Raw genomic sequence first — 13,166 nt, 5'->3', positions numbered from 1 at the left:
TCAAGCATGTTGGTAAAGGAAGTGTTTACTGCAAGTGGTAGATGTAAGAAACATACAATAACTTGAAAGTGCATTAACAGGTGGTGGGTGTGGGGGAACAGACACAGTAGCATAGAGCATGGGTGGCAAAAATGATAGCACAAAAATCAATTTAGAATGCTCTCAATGCCCCATTGCAACAGTAGTGCCAATTTTATTCTTGGTGTTAAAGTTAAGAATTTCATGTTCATTTTATTGTTTTTCCTATGCCAAGAATTTCAGGGATACTATTCAGAAATCCTGTTTCCTGAGTCTTTGCCATCACCACTTTGCCTGGATTCCTGAAGACCTAATTCCTAACATGGGAGCTCTGGTGGCATAGTGTCTAAGGCATTTGACTGCTAACCAGAAGCCTGGCGGTTCAAACCCATCAGCCACTCCTTGGAAGGAAGGCTGGGCAATCTATTTCCATAGTGATACCACCTTGGAAACCCAAGGAGGGGTCGCTATGAGTTGAATCTGACTCCCTGGCAGGCAGTGAAGTTTTTTTTTTTTTCTCTTTTGGTTTAATTTGTAACAAGAGACAAAGATTCTCTGAACTTTCTATCAAGTCAGATCTCAAGGTTTTGGCACTGCAGATGAGAAAAGATCAACAGTAACATTTCCTCTTCTGCCTCCAACGATTACATATGTGACTGAGGCAGTTTTGGGTGACTGTCCCATACATACAACCAGCAGGTCTCTAAATACCCAGAACCCACTCTTCTAAGGATACTTATTTTTCAAACACAACCTTTACTCACACAAATCCAAGTTCACTAAGATCCCAAAGTATGTTTCTGAGAGTACTGCTCTGTGCATTTGATCTGCACTCATAGGAGAGGAGTCAATAAAACAAAGCTCAACAGAGAAAAGTATTCTGTTCAAAAACACCACCTAGTTGAATGCTGGGCAGATCATGTATGCAAACGGTGAGTGACATACCAATCCTGAAAGGTCTTTCCAGGTGGTTAACAATGTAAGAAACAAGAGATTGGAGAAACAGCCCATGGAAATGAAAAGAAAGAAGAAAGCTAAGAAGGAATAAGGCAATGATTGCAATTGTCTTTGTAGAAAATTTCTCATGTGCTCACAAAATGGTGTGTCAAGTTTAGGAATTGGTCAGGAGGTTTAGCTTTTGAGAAGGGCCTGAACTTGATTAATTGAAATACATTCTTTCAAAAGAGACATTCTGCTACATGATTACATTGGGTATATGATTTTGAAAGAAAACAGCACTGCTTTAAGTGTAAAATACATATATAACGGGAGAAAGAGTGAAGTGGACAACAAATATTTTTATATCTTTCACTTTTGTTTTTATTTTTGTAATTGACACCCAATTTAACAGTATTCCCACAAACCATCTTCTAAAGCTTTCCTTTGTTTCCAAATACTACACTTTTTAAATATTTTAAACATTACCTTTCCAAGCTATCTTGATTTTTTTCTTTTATTAGGTGTATGTTGTATGTGCACAACTGAGTGTATGTGTACACACACATACATACATTTGTATTATTCTTTTCTTCTTTAAGCTAACAGTACCTCTTTGAGGGTTAGGGGATTAGAGGAAAAGAGAAAGAAGCATCTTATATAAAATCCTACAGTTTTCTGATGCTCAAAATAAAATGGTCTTGGCTGCTGACATTCACATACAAATTGCATCTTGCAATTTTGTTTCACAAAAAAATTCAATAAAGTTCAGTACAGGCAGTCCTGGTTACAAATGAGATCTCTTCCTAAGTGTGTCTTTGAACCAAATTTGTAGATAAGTTGAAACAGGGGCATACAGTTATTATTTAGCCTTACTTTAGTGCAAGGAAAGGCACTCTGATGGCGCCGTGCCTAAAGCATTTGACTGCAAACCAGAAGGTTGGAGGTTCAAACTCACCAGCTACTCCGTGCAAGGATGATGAGGCAATGTACTTCTGTAAAGATTTACCACCTTGACAACCCAGTGGGGGTTACTATTAGTCAGAAATGATTCACTGGCAGTGGGATTTGGGTTTAGTGCAAGGAAAGGCTTGAAGCAGGTGTAGCAAGTGAAGGTGATTGTGGTGAAGAATTTGTTGCAAGTTTGGGTTGGTTCAATCATTGCAAAGTGAAGCCAAATTTACATAATATTAAAGGGCAAGTAGAAGTTGTCCCTAAGTCCATGTTTCTAATCCAGGGACTGCCTGTCTCTATTTGCAAAGCAAGGTTTAGACATTTGATTTTCTTACTTTGCTTCATCACTCTCCATGACTCATGCTAGATTTATGCTCACGTGTCCTCAAATTATGAGCAGTGAACTGACTTCTTGAAGCTTCTAAACACCACCCTCTCCACGACAAGGAGACCATCTGGAAGCACCTCAGCCAGGTTTCTCCTCTTTTTCTAGAATGCAGATCCTGTTAACCAAGAAAGTGGAAGCTTTGGACAGATGTCCACCAGGCCAAAAACATCTTTTTCAAATTCAGTGTTTCCCTGAGGAATCTTGAGAACCTCAATTAAAGCTCTGAATTCTTAAAACAAAATTAGGCACTCGGTGTCCACAAATCAAGATAGGCCCGCACAAGTGCTACTGGAGGAAGAACCACTGGCTGCTGGTCGCAAATAGGCATCATCAGTTCCAACACTTGCTTCCCGGCTGACTGGTGTGCGGTGATCATGACACTTCACACTCAGTAAAAGTACAGTAACCGCCCTCATTACTTCTACCTCCCTGATAAAAAGTAACTGCTGCTAAAAACTGTCCACAGGAGAGGAATAAAGAGATGAGAGACTTGCATTTTCACAGGATGGTCTGCAGGTTCTGCACAATGATTCCTCACCAGGATTAAGGAAACAGAATGAACTGGAAAGATTAACACCGAGTTAAATTCAACGATAATAACAAAGAACCCCAACTTCCTTATACCATGTGCCACACTACTGAGAAAATTTCTGCATATAAATTGGTACAATAAGAAATGCAGTGTGGATTGGAATGGCTCTAGTACACAATCTCCCAGATACTTCTCTGGTTTCTTTCTTTATGGCACCAGTACAAACTTGGAACTGGAATTGTCTACAATTGCCCAGAGATATAATCCACCTCAGTAAATAAATGGTTCATGGAGTAGAAAACTAGAATTTTTCATAGTCATATGATGCTCCTTAAGCTGGCACAAGTGGGCAAGAAAGCTAGCATTTATGTAACAAGGCTGTCTACAGCACACATAACACTCTACCACTTTTAGATCACTAAGAATTTATGAGAAGATAAACCCTAACTTTATCAGCAGAGTAGGGTAGAGCCAAACACAGCACCAAGAGAGATAATGAGAATGTTCTCCTGCCTTGTGTCACCCTTGCAGATTCACAGATTTCAAGTTGACTGAAAGCTAAAGGAATTGAAATATTAAAGTGTATTTATAAATATCCAAGCAATAAAAACCTCTCGTTTTCCTCAATGTTTCAAAAACACAGCATCCTCTAAACTAAACAGTAATGTGCCTCTTCTACTTATTGTTATCTCGAGGAAATATTTGAACGTACAGCTCTACAATGATTTGCCCACATAACACTGGACACAGAGTGGAAATTTTCTGTAGTTCACATGGCCCTAGTGACTCATGGCTTTATAGATTCAATTAAATGGCAAAGGGCTTGATGTCATAGCATTAACTTCTTTGCTACTCAAGTGTCAAGGAAACAGCAAGGCAGATGGCAGAAATAAGGCACAAGAAATATGTACATTCAGGTCCTTATAGGAACAGAAATTGCAATGTGCCCAAGGAAAGGTAAACAACACAAACAACACAAACCTGTTCAATCAATAAGGACCATGTTCATTGGCTCTGCAGTCTCCATACTCGGGAACCAATGGCAACTGAGTGTTTGGATCTGCAAGGTTTCTAATAGCCTTTTGTAGTGCTATCTTCAAGACTAAATAAGAGCTCAATCAGGGCTGTTTGCTGGGTTAACTCAGGCTAATTAATGAGCTCATGAGCTTTGGCTATGTTTTCGCTAGTCTGCATTGTTGAGATTTATATCCCTGGAACTATTTACAATTTAGAAAAGTCAGAAACCAGCCACAATTCCTCTCAACAATACTAACGAGGCTTCCACTGGCAATGAGGATTTATAGCATGGAAGGCAGCAATGAGAGGAAAGCATGATATCACACCCCAAGAAGGCCTTCTTCAAACTCTACATTCCCCAAACAGGATCTTTTTAAAGTGATTTTGGCAATACTAGGAGGCCTGAGAGGATGCGCAGCACAGGAAGACCCTGGAGAGGCTACAGCCCCACCCAAGCAGATGAGTGATTTCAAAGATCTGGGCTGGATACACCATCTTCCTTTGGACTCACTTAATAATAATTAATGGATGTAGTCTGTATTCAGTCTTCCCCCAAGTGGCTCAACTCATAAAAGGTAGAGTGTTAGAGTTTTTCCAGCATGGCCTTCCATAACATCCCTTCTTCCTTACTCTGCAGCGCTTCATTTTTCCTTAGCACTATCACTGTGGAGATACCACTTGAGTGTATCCTTGCCCTCTCCACACTTCTCAGGAACTTGTCTTGCCTTCTTTCATCTCTCCAGCACTCAGTTCAGTGCTTGGCATGAAGAAAGATGCACAATACTGGTTGAAAACATACACTGACTGACTAATTTTATGATGAGAAAATTGAAGACTTTTGGTTAAACATGGTAGATGATCAAGGACATTTGTTGCCTTCATCAAGATGCCACTAAAATGACAATGAAGGAATAAAAAACTCACTAGTGACAGAAAGCAGAGACATCAGCAGACAAGTGCTTTCAATCAGTATTATGGAAGACAGGAAACTTACACTGTCAAATGCCACTGAGTTGAATCAATTTCAACTCACGGTACCTCTATGTGACATAGTAGAACGGGTATAGGGTTTTCTAGGGAGCTCTAGTAGAGTAGTGCCTAAGGTACTTGACTGCTAACCAGAAGACTGGCAGTTCAAACCCACCAGCCACTCCTTAGAAGGAAGATGAGGCAATCTACTTCCGTAGGGATACTGCCTCAGAAACCCAGGGAGTGGTCACTATGAGTTGGGTCCGACTCGATGGCACATAACAACAATAGGCTATAATATTTACAGTGTCAGATTGCCAGGTCCTTCTCCCACAGAGCTGCTGGATGGGTTTGAACCATCAACCTTTTAGTTAGCAGCTGAGCATTTAACTGATGTTTCATGAGGCCTCCTTAGAAAACCTATACAGGAGTAGAAACGGCAAAAGTGGATGAAGTTACAACCTAAAGTTCCTGGAGTGGTGAGACTCTGGTTCAGCCAGCAGCTGAACCCTCCCTGCAGAAGCCCTAAAAGACTGTGCCTGTTGTTGTTGCTATGTGCCGTTGAGTCAGACCTGACTCATAGCGACCCCTCCTTGGGTTTCCGAGACAGTATGACTATGAAAATAGATTGCCCAACCTTCCTTCCGAGAAGTGGCTGGTGGGTTTGAACTGTCAGCCTTCTGGTTAACAGTCAAGTGCCTTAGGCACTATGTTACCAGAGCTCCCATAAAAGACTGTGCCTGGGATGACAGAAACCAAGGGGGTAGGTTTCAAGGTTGAAAACAGGATTGTTTGAAAGGTTGGTTATCCGGGCACAGTGAACCAGGGCATCAAGCATAGCAGAGGAGGAGGTGGGGGGAGAGGGGAGCACAGGGCAGAAAACAGGGGTACTAAAGTGGAAATAGCTTACTTCACTGCTCTCAAGAACACTGGCAACCAGTCAGGAGGACTCATCTCTGATTAGAGTAATGAGTGCAGAGGAAAGACTTCCAGATGCCAACATCTGGTGATTCCCTAATTAAATAACCCTCCTACAGTTATGTCCATGGTCAACCAGACCCACCCATGCCTCCATCCACAGCCTCCCATCCTTTTTTTTTTTTTTTTTTTTAAATTGCCTTGGTCTTAACTATGAGCAAAGTACAGTCAAGGAATGAACATTAGATATTTGATGATAAAAAAAAAAAAAAAAAGTCTCCAATACAAAGGAGAGATCCAAAACACTAATTAGGAGGAAAAGAAGGAAGAAAGCAGAAAGGCTGGAAGGCAGGCAGGCAGAGAGAAGCAAAGGAGCAAAGAAGACAAAGCCTAGGAGGTTAAGTAGCATTTTCCACAAATCCAGTTAATGGCAGAGCTAGGACCAGAACTCCCGTGTCCTGAGAACCATCCCGCTGGCATTCTAACTGCCCAAAGAGGCTGCTTGTCCTAAGAAGTCACTGCTACCATCCAGTGATAACACTGAACTCCACACAGACATTCTTTACAGCTTTCTCAAAAGCCCAGCATGGTCCGATTGTTCCTCACTCCACTTTTAAGACTGAATTTGATTGATAAACCAGTGATTTATAAAGACCAACTTTTAATTCATGCTAGTTTACTTTAGCTGCTGAAATAAATATTTCTTGTTGGCAATGGCCCTTTCAAAGAAAAAAAAAATCCTACAATTGCACATAACCAGCCTTTGAATGGATCAACTTTTCCTTAGTTTATAGACACGTCATTTGAAACTTTTCCCAAGCCATAATTTCCATTACAGGCAGTCAGTGCAAATTACAGTGAGATTCTTGCCTTCCCAAATTCAACGTGAAATCCAGATGCAGTTAAGTGTTGCCGTAAACTTTATGAGTTAAATATCTAAAAGTCGGGACACTGTGCAGCACAATAACACCATCTATTAAAAAAAGAGTACACACGTTCAAATTTGTAGCCTGTGTTTTCTTGCCACGAGTGAATGGATAAATAGTATTCAACCAAGAACTGTTTGGACAACGCTCCAGGGGGCTCATTTTTAAACAAACAGCATGTTGCATGCAGCCTTCTCAATTTCAGGCACAGCTAAGGGTCAAAGTTATTAGAAATAGACAGTTCTGACTAGGATACTCTCTAACTCTTTACCACCCCACCAAAGCCCAAGGATCATCGATGACTTTGCTTGGGAATGGTAGCTATTTTTCCCTAGGTATAAAATGTGTAAAACAAACAAGAAAATCAAACCAGTTGCCACTGAATCTGTTCGGACTCATGGGGATTCCATGTGTGTCAGAGCAGAACTGGGCTTCGTGGGGTTTTCAATGACTGTGATCTTATGAAAGTAAATTGCTAGCCTTTAAGTTAGTGGCTGAGCAGTTAACTATTTGTATCACCCAAGGACTTCCAGTGTCAACAGGGTCTTATATATCGACCCAAGCACTTATCTTTCTACCAAAATAAGATAACCTACCAGAGACCATTATGGCTATCAGGTATGCTTACGAAGAACACAACCTAAACATCTGTATACACCCGTGGAACCCAGGGTGACTCTGGGACTAATGGACAATGAAATGGTTTCAGAGAGGAAAAGCCAAAATTTAGTGTCATTTAATCCTAGGTACATATGTAGATGCACAAACAGATACCTGTGCAATACAAAAGACCATGAGGGAGTGTCTATGGAAGTCTTAGACATCACCTCTATAAGAAAGAGCCTATAAGACAGAACTTGCTTGCTGGGTGAAGCTGGATGACAAGAGAAAAGGTAGCGAGAATACCAAAACAACTGTCATCCAGTCAATTGTGACTCATAATGACCTATATGACAGAATTTCCAAGGTTGTAATCTGTACTGGAGAAGAGTTATGTTCGAACTACTGACCTTTTGATTAGCCACCAAGTGCCACCAGGAATGTTGACTTTTCGTAGCTGTCAGTGGTTAACCACTGACAGGAACTAGGAACACTGTTGTTGTGGGCCATAAAGTCGATTCCAGCTCCTAGCAGCCCTATATGACAGAGCTGAACTGCCCTATATGGTTTCCCAGGCTATAATCATTATGGAAGCAGACTGCCACATCTTTCATGGAGTGCCTGGTGGGTTTAAACTGCTGACCTTTTAGTTAGCAGCTGAGTGCTTAACCACTAAGGCACTTGGGCTCCTCCAGGAAGAATCCAAACAAAAACCAAACTCACTGCTCTTGAAGTCAATTCTGATCATAGTGATCCTATAGGACAGAGTAAAACTGTCCCATAAGGTTTCCAAGGCTGTAAATCTTTTAGGAAGCAGACTGTCTCATCTTTCTACCACAGAGTGGCTGGTGGGTTCAAATCACTGACCTTTTGGTTAGCAGCCAAATACTTTAACCACAATGCCACCAGAATTTCTTCTAGAGAGGCTATGGCTCTCAAATTCCTCTCTTCAAGGCTGGAAGGGAAGTATCTATTTACGGAAAGGAGATCTTCCTCTCCTTGCGCCTAGATTGTTTATCCAAGGCAATCATACCCCTCCCTCCAAAGCTCTGACCTATATGCTACATTTATCAGGCTGTGCACGATACATATCTGCAAATCTGCCTTATCATCCCAGTAAAATGAAAACTTCTGAAAGGACCAGATGTTAGGGGCCACAAATCCTAGCCCAGTGCTCTGCATATAATCAGCGTGCATTATGATATATGCTGAATAAATGAATGAATCCCTTGGACGTGCAGTAACACAAGGGCATAAAGATATGGATCTAGCCCAGATAATTCCGGTATGAGAATCACACCATCAGGAGAACGTACCCATGCATAAATGACTGCACTAGAATATGCACACACTTAAATATAAATGAAAAACATATACCATCCACCACAGACCCTCAGAGGGCTAAAAATGATGCAAAAATTCAGAATAATGGGGAGGAGATAGACAGGGCTTGTTATGGGTTGAACTGTGCCCCCAGGAAATATGTGTTGAAAATCCTAACCCCTATGCCTGTGGTAGGAGCTCTGGTGGTGTAGTGCCTAAGCCATTTGACTGCTAACCAGAATGTTGGTGGTTCAAACCTACCAGCCGCTCCTTGGAAGGAAGGATGGGCAATCTACTGCCATAGTGATACCGCCTTGGAAACCCAAGAAGGGGTTGCTCTGAGTTGGATGCGGCTCAAGGGCAGTGAGTTTGGTTTGGTTTATGCCTGTGGTTATAATATTATATGAGAATGGGTTGTACTTGTTATGTTAAAAACACAAGATTACTGTAGGGTGTATCTTGACTCAATCTCTTTTGATATATAAAAGAGATTAAGCAAGGTAGTGAAGAAGCAGAAACTGAGAAGAGAGATGCTGGGCCACATGAAGACTGCCTAGGGGAAGCAGCTCAGAAGAGACATGGCCCTTTCCCAAGAGCTGACAGACTTCCCTCTAGAACTGGCACTCTGAATTCAGATTTCTAGCCTCCCAAACTAGGAGCTCTGGTGGTGTAGTGGGTAAGGCATTTGGCTGCTAACCAGAAGGTCAGCAGTTCAAACCCACCAGCTGCTCCACAGGAAGATGATGAAGGGATCTATTTCTGTAAAGATTTACAGCCTTGGAAAGCCAATGGGGGTTGCTTCTGAGTCAAAATCGACTCGATGGCAGCAGGTTTTTTTTTTTTTTTCAACCTCCCAAATGGTGAGAAAATAAATTTCTATCTGTAAAAGGTACCTATTTTTTATATATATATATATATTTTTATACTTTTTATTTGTTATAGCAGCACTAGATAACTAAGACAGGACTAACTGGGAAGATTTTATAGGAAAATGAGAATTGAGGCAAGTTTTGAATGAAAGAAGTGAGGCACAAGTAGTCACTCACGAATGAAGGCAGGGAATCGAAGGATGAAGTCACCAAGCCTGAGACAGAAAGCACAGGCTGTGGATCTACGGAAACGTAGTGAGGCTGAAAGAGCCAATATTCATTAGTTACAGAGTATTTACAGAGATATATTGGAACAGTGATTCTCATTGGAGGCAACTTGGCCCCCTCATGAGACATTTGATAATGCCTGGTGACATCTTTAAGGAGCTCTGGTGGCACAGTGGTTAAAGTAGTCAGCTGCTAACCAAAAAGTCACTTGTTTGAACCCATCAGCCACTCTGCAGCAAAAAGAAGTGGAGTCTGCTATAAAGATTTACAGCCCTGGAAACCTTATGGGGCAGTTCTACTCTGTCCTATAGGGTCACTATGAGTTGGAATTGACTAGGCGACAGCTGCTTTGGGGAGACATCTTTGGTTGTCATAACTGAGGGAGGTTGCTACTGGCATCTAGTAGTAGTAGGTAGAGGCCAAGGATACTGCTGAACTTTTCACAATGCTCAGTGCAGCCCCTACTACAAAGCATTGTTGTTGTTATTTGCCATCGAGTCGGCCCCGACTCCTAGCGACCCCTCCTTGGGTTTCCGAGGCAGTTATCACTACGGAAGTAGGATTGCCCAACCTTCCTTCCGAGGAGTGGCTGGTGGGTTTGAACCGCCAGCCTCCTGGTTAGCAGTCAAGTGCCTTAGGCACTATGCTACCAGAGCATTATCTGGCCCCAAATGTCGATAGTGCCAAAGGAGAGAAACTTTGCTTTAAAGCTACATGAATATTATGAGAAATGGAGCTATTGCTCCTAGAATGCTTCTAGATGATAATTTCTATTATTTTCTGTGGTCAAAATAAAAAAGCCAGAAGGCTGGTTAACAAAAAACCCAAACCAACTGCTGTTGAGTCCATTCCAATACATAGCAATCCTATAGGACAGAGTGAAACTGCTCCACAGGGTTTCCCAGGCTGTAATCTTCACGGAAGCAAAATGCCTCTTCTTCTTCCCATGGAACAGCTAGTGGGGTCAAATTGCTGACCTTTTGGTTCATAGCTGAGTGCACCACCAGAGCCCTGAAGGCTAGTTTGAGCGGCTGCACCACCAGAGCCCTGAAGGCTAGTTTGAGCGGCTACAAAAGAAGAACGACTCAGAGGTTGTTTGGGCCTAGCTGACAACTCTGGCTTTTCTTAATGAAGGCAAAGAAACTGAATTTATTTCAAAAAAGACTTACTGAATTCCTGCCACATGCTAGCTGCTTAGGGGCAATTTTATGTCATTTGGTTCACAAAAGACCAAGAAAGATGAACACAATCACAGTTAACAATAATCCAAGGCAGACTGCAAAGTACATGGACAGAGGAATATACTAACTGCTCTAGAAACAAAGCATGACTCCCTGTACGTGATTATCAAGGACACTCCTTAAAAGAAAATTTTACAGGCACCTCGGATTAAATCTTCAGTCACAAAGTGAGAAAATGGTGCACATGAACAGAAAACAGCTTGAGCAAATGGGCAGCAGCAGAGACGTGTAGAGACTGGTAAGAAGTATGCCTGTAACTCTGAGAGAAGAGGCTCAAAAAATGGAGTGGGTCAATCACAAAGGGTCTGAAATGCTCTCTGAGAGTCCAGACGTAATTCTGCAGGCAATGGAGAGCTACTGAAGGTGTAAAATGATATGGCCCATGTTTTAGAAAAGTAATTGGTGGTGGAGTAGAGGATGAGGGAGAAACTGGGATGCAAGTGGGAAATACAAGATTGGGTCAAAGTAGAAATGGAAATGAAAGATTTTTCTTACGTTATAGGTCTCTGTGGCTTGTTATAAAAGGTAAGGAAGTAACTAGAAAGAGAAAATGGTTTGGGAGACAGGAATATGAGGTCTGCTACTGATGTGTGGTAAGAGAGCTTGCAGAAGAACCAAGAAGTCTGGGCCTCAAGGAAAAGAGAGAGAAAGAATTCATGACACAGATAGGAACTGACAGGCTACACAATCTCATCATAACATGCTGCACATTCCAGCAGAGACTTAAACCAGAACACGTTCTCCAAAACAAAGCACTAATATATAGTAAAAAGCTGACTATGCTGATTAAAAACTTGGTTATAATATAATTCAGTCAATTAATTAGTATGTATTGACTGAGGACCTACTGAGCCCAGCAGAGTTCCTGCAGGAATAAAGGAGAGCCAGCGGTTGCACTCCATTTGAACCAAGTAACTGGTAAATTTCACATGGGAGTGAGTAATAAAAGATGAAACACATACAGTTCAGGACTAGCCCTGAGTTCAGTGTTTTAATTCATCAGGTAGCTGCTGAGTCTCTGTCTAAGGATCACTATTGCACTCACCCTCTCATTAAAACCACTGCTCTCAGTATTTGGGGTTGTTTAGATTTACAATGCAACTCTACACAGACTCTCAAATCAAACTGCTTCAGTTCAACCCTAGATGTATATATAACCTCCTCAGGTGTTTTTTTTTTTTTTTAATCTGTAAATGTTGACAAAAATAGTTCTTTTGACCTAGGGTTGAAACGAAGATTAAATAAACAACGTTTTAAGTGTAGCTATTGCTAAATTCTCTAGTCTCTAAAGTGTTTTGATAGCACCCTTAGCACTGTGTGCTCCATTTTATAATCAGTAGCATGAGGGAATCTAAGAACTCATCCTCCACATAATGTGGTAGGGACTGTTAGCTGCTGCTCAACAGTCATTTTGCCTGTCTTCTTCCATAATGCTTAGGAACATGGCTGCCTGGTATAAAGACTACATTTCCAACCATCCCGTAAGCTAGATGCAGCCATGTGACTAAGTTCTTGCCAATAGGATCCAGGGCTTCTGGCAAGGCTCCTTAAGGACAGAGACAGAGGCAGGTGTCTTTAGTACTTCTCCTTTTTCCTGGCTGGAAGAATGAATGGACCTCCTGCATCTGCTTTGAACTCTGAGATCACCTTGGGAATGGAAGGTATACATGGTACAGCAACAAGATAAGGGCCTGGATCCCTGACTCTGAAGCACCATACCAGCCCTGGACTAAGCACCTCCGGACTTCTTAAAAATGAGAAATACACATCTCTTCCACTTAAGCCATTGCTGTTTGAGTGTTTTTTTCAGTCACATGCCAGGAAACCAAATCTTAACGGAAACACAAACTAATCGGAATGCAAGCTTATTTTGTTGCACTTGAAGAGCTCATCTGAAAAATGAAATTATTTCACGTCTTACTTGCTTTCCCGGACTTTTTAAAAAGCATTTTAAGAGAAGAATTTATCACACTAAGCTCATGAGACAAATATCAGAGTAAACTCACACCCGTATCACCACAACAGCTGTGGCTAACTCTAAAATGAGATGGTTAAAGAACAGGGGAAAGAGGAGGAAACTATTATGTCAAATTATGAGTCCTTTGGTCGCTTCAAGACTTTTTCCAGGATTGGTTATTAGTGGACGATAATGAAGCAAATTGCACATGCATATTACTTCTGAGTTATAAACAGTGCAACCAGCAGTAACCTTTGAAACTGTCAGGATCTTTTCAGGAAGGCAATTAA

At 41.5% G+C, this 13,166-nt stretch overlaps 1 protein-coding gene across 1 annotated transcript in view; it reads right to left on the bottom strand.

The window, feature by feature from the left end:
* The window catches only part of JAZF1 (JAZF zinc finger 1), a 461,024-nt gene that overhangs the window by 188,831 nt on the left and 259,027 nt on the right, over positions 1–13,166 (bottom strand). The gene's annotated exons all lie outside the window — the stretch shown is intronic.

This window comes from Orycteropus afer, unplaced genomic scaffold, assembly GCF_000298275.1.
Source record: "Orycteropus afer afer isolate SDZICR_OR568_19922 unplaced genomic scaffold, OryAfe1.0 scaffold00008, whole genome shotgun sequence".
NCBI classification, from domain to species: domain Eukaryota; kingdom Metazoa; phylum Chordata; class Mammalia; order Tubulidentata; family Orycteropodidae; genus Orycteropus; species Orycteropus afer.
The sequence above is the reverse complement of the archived record's forward strand: the minus strand, read 5'-3'. Positions and strand labels throughout refer to the sequence as shown.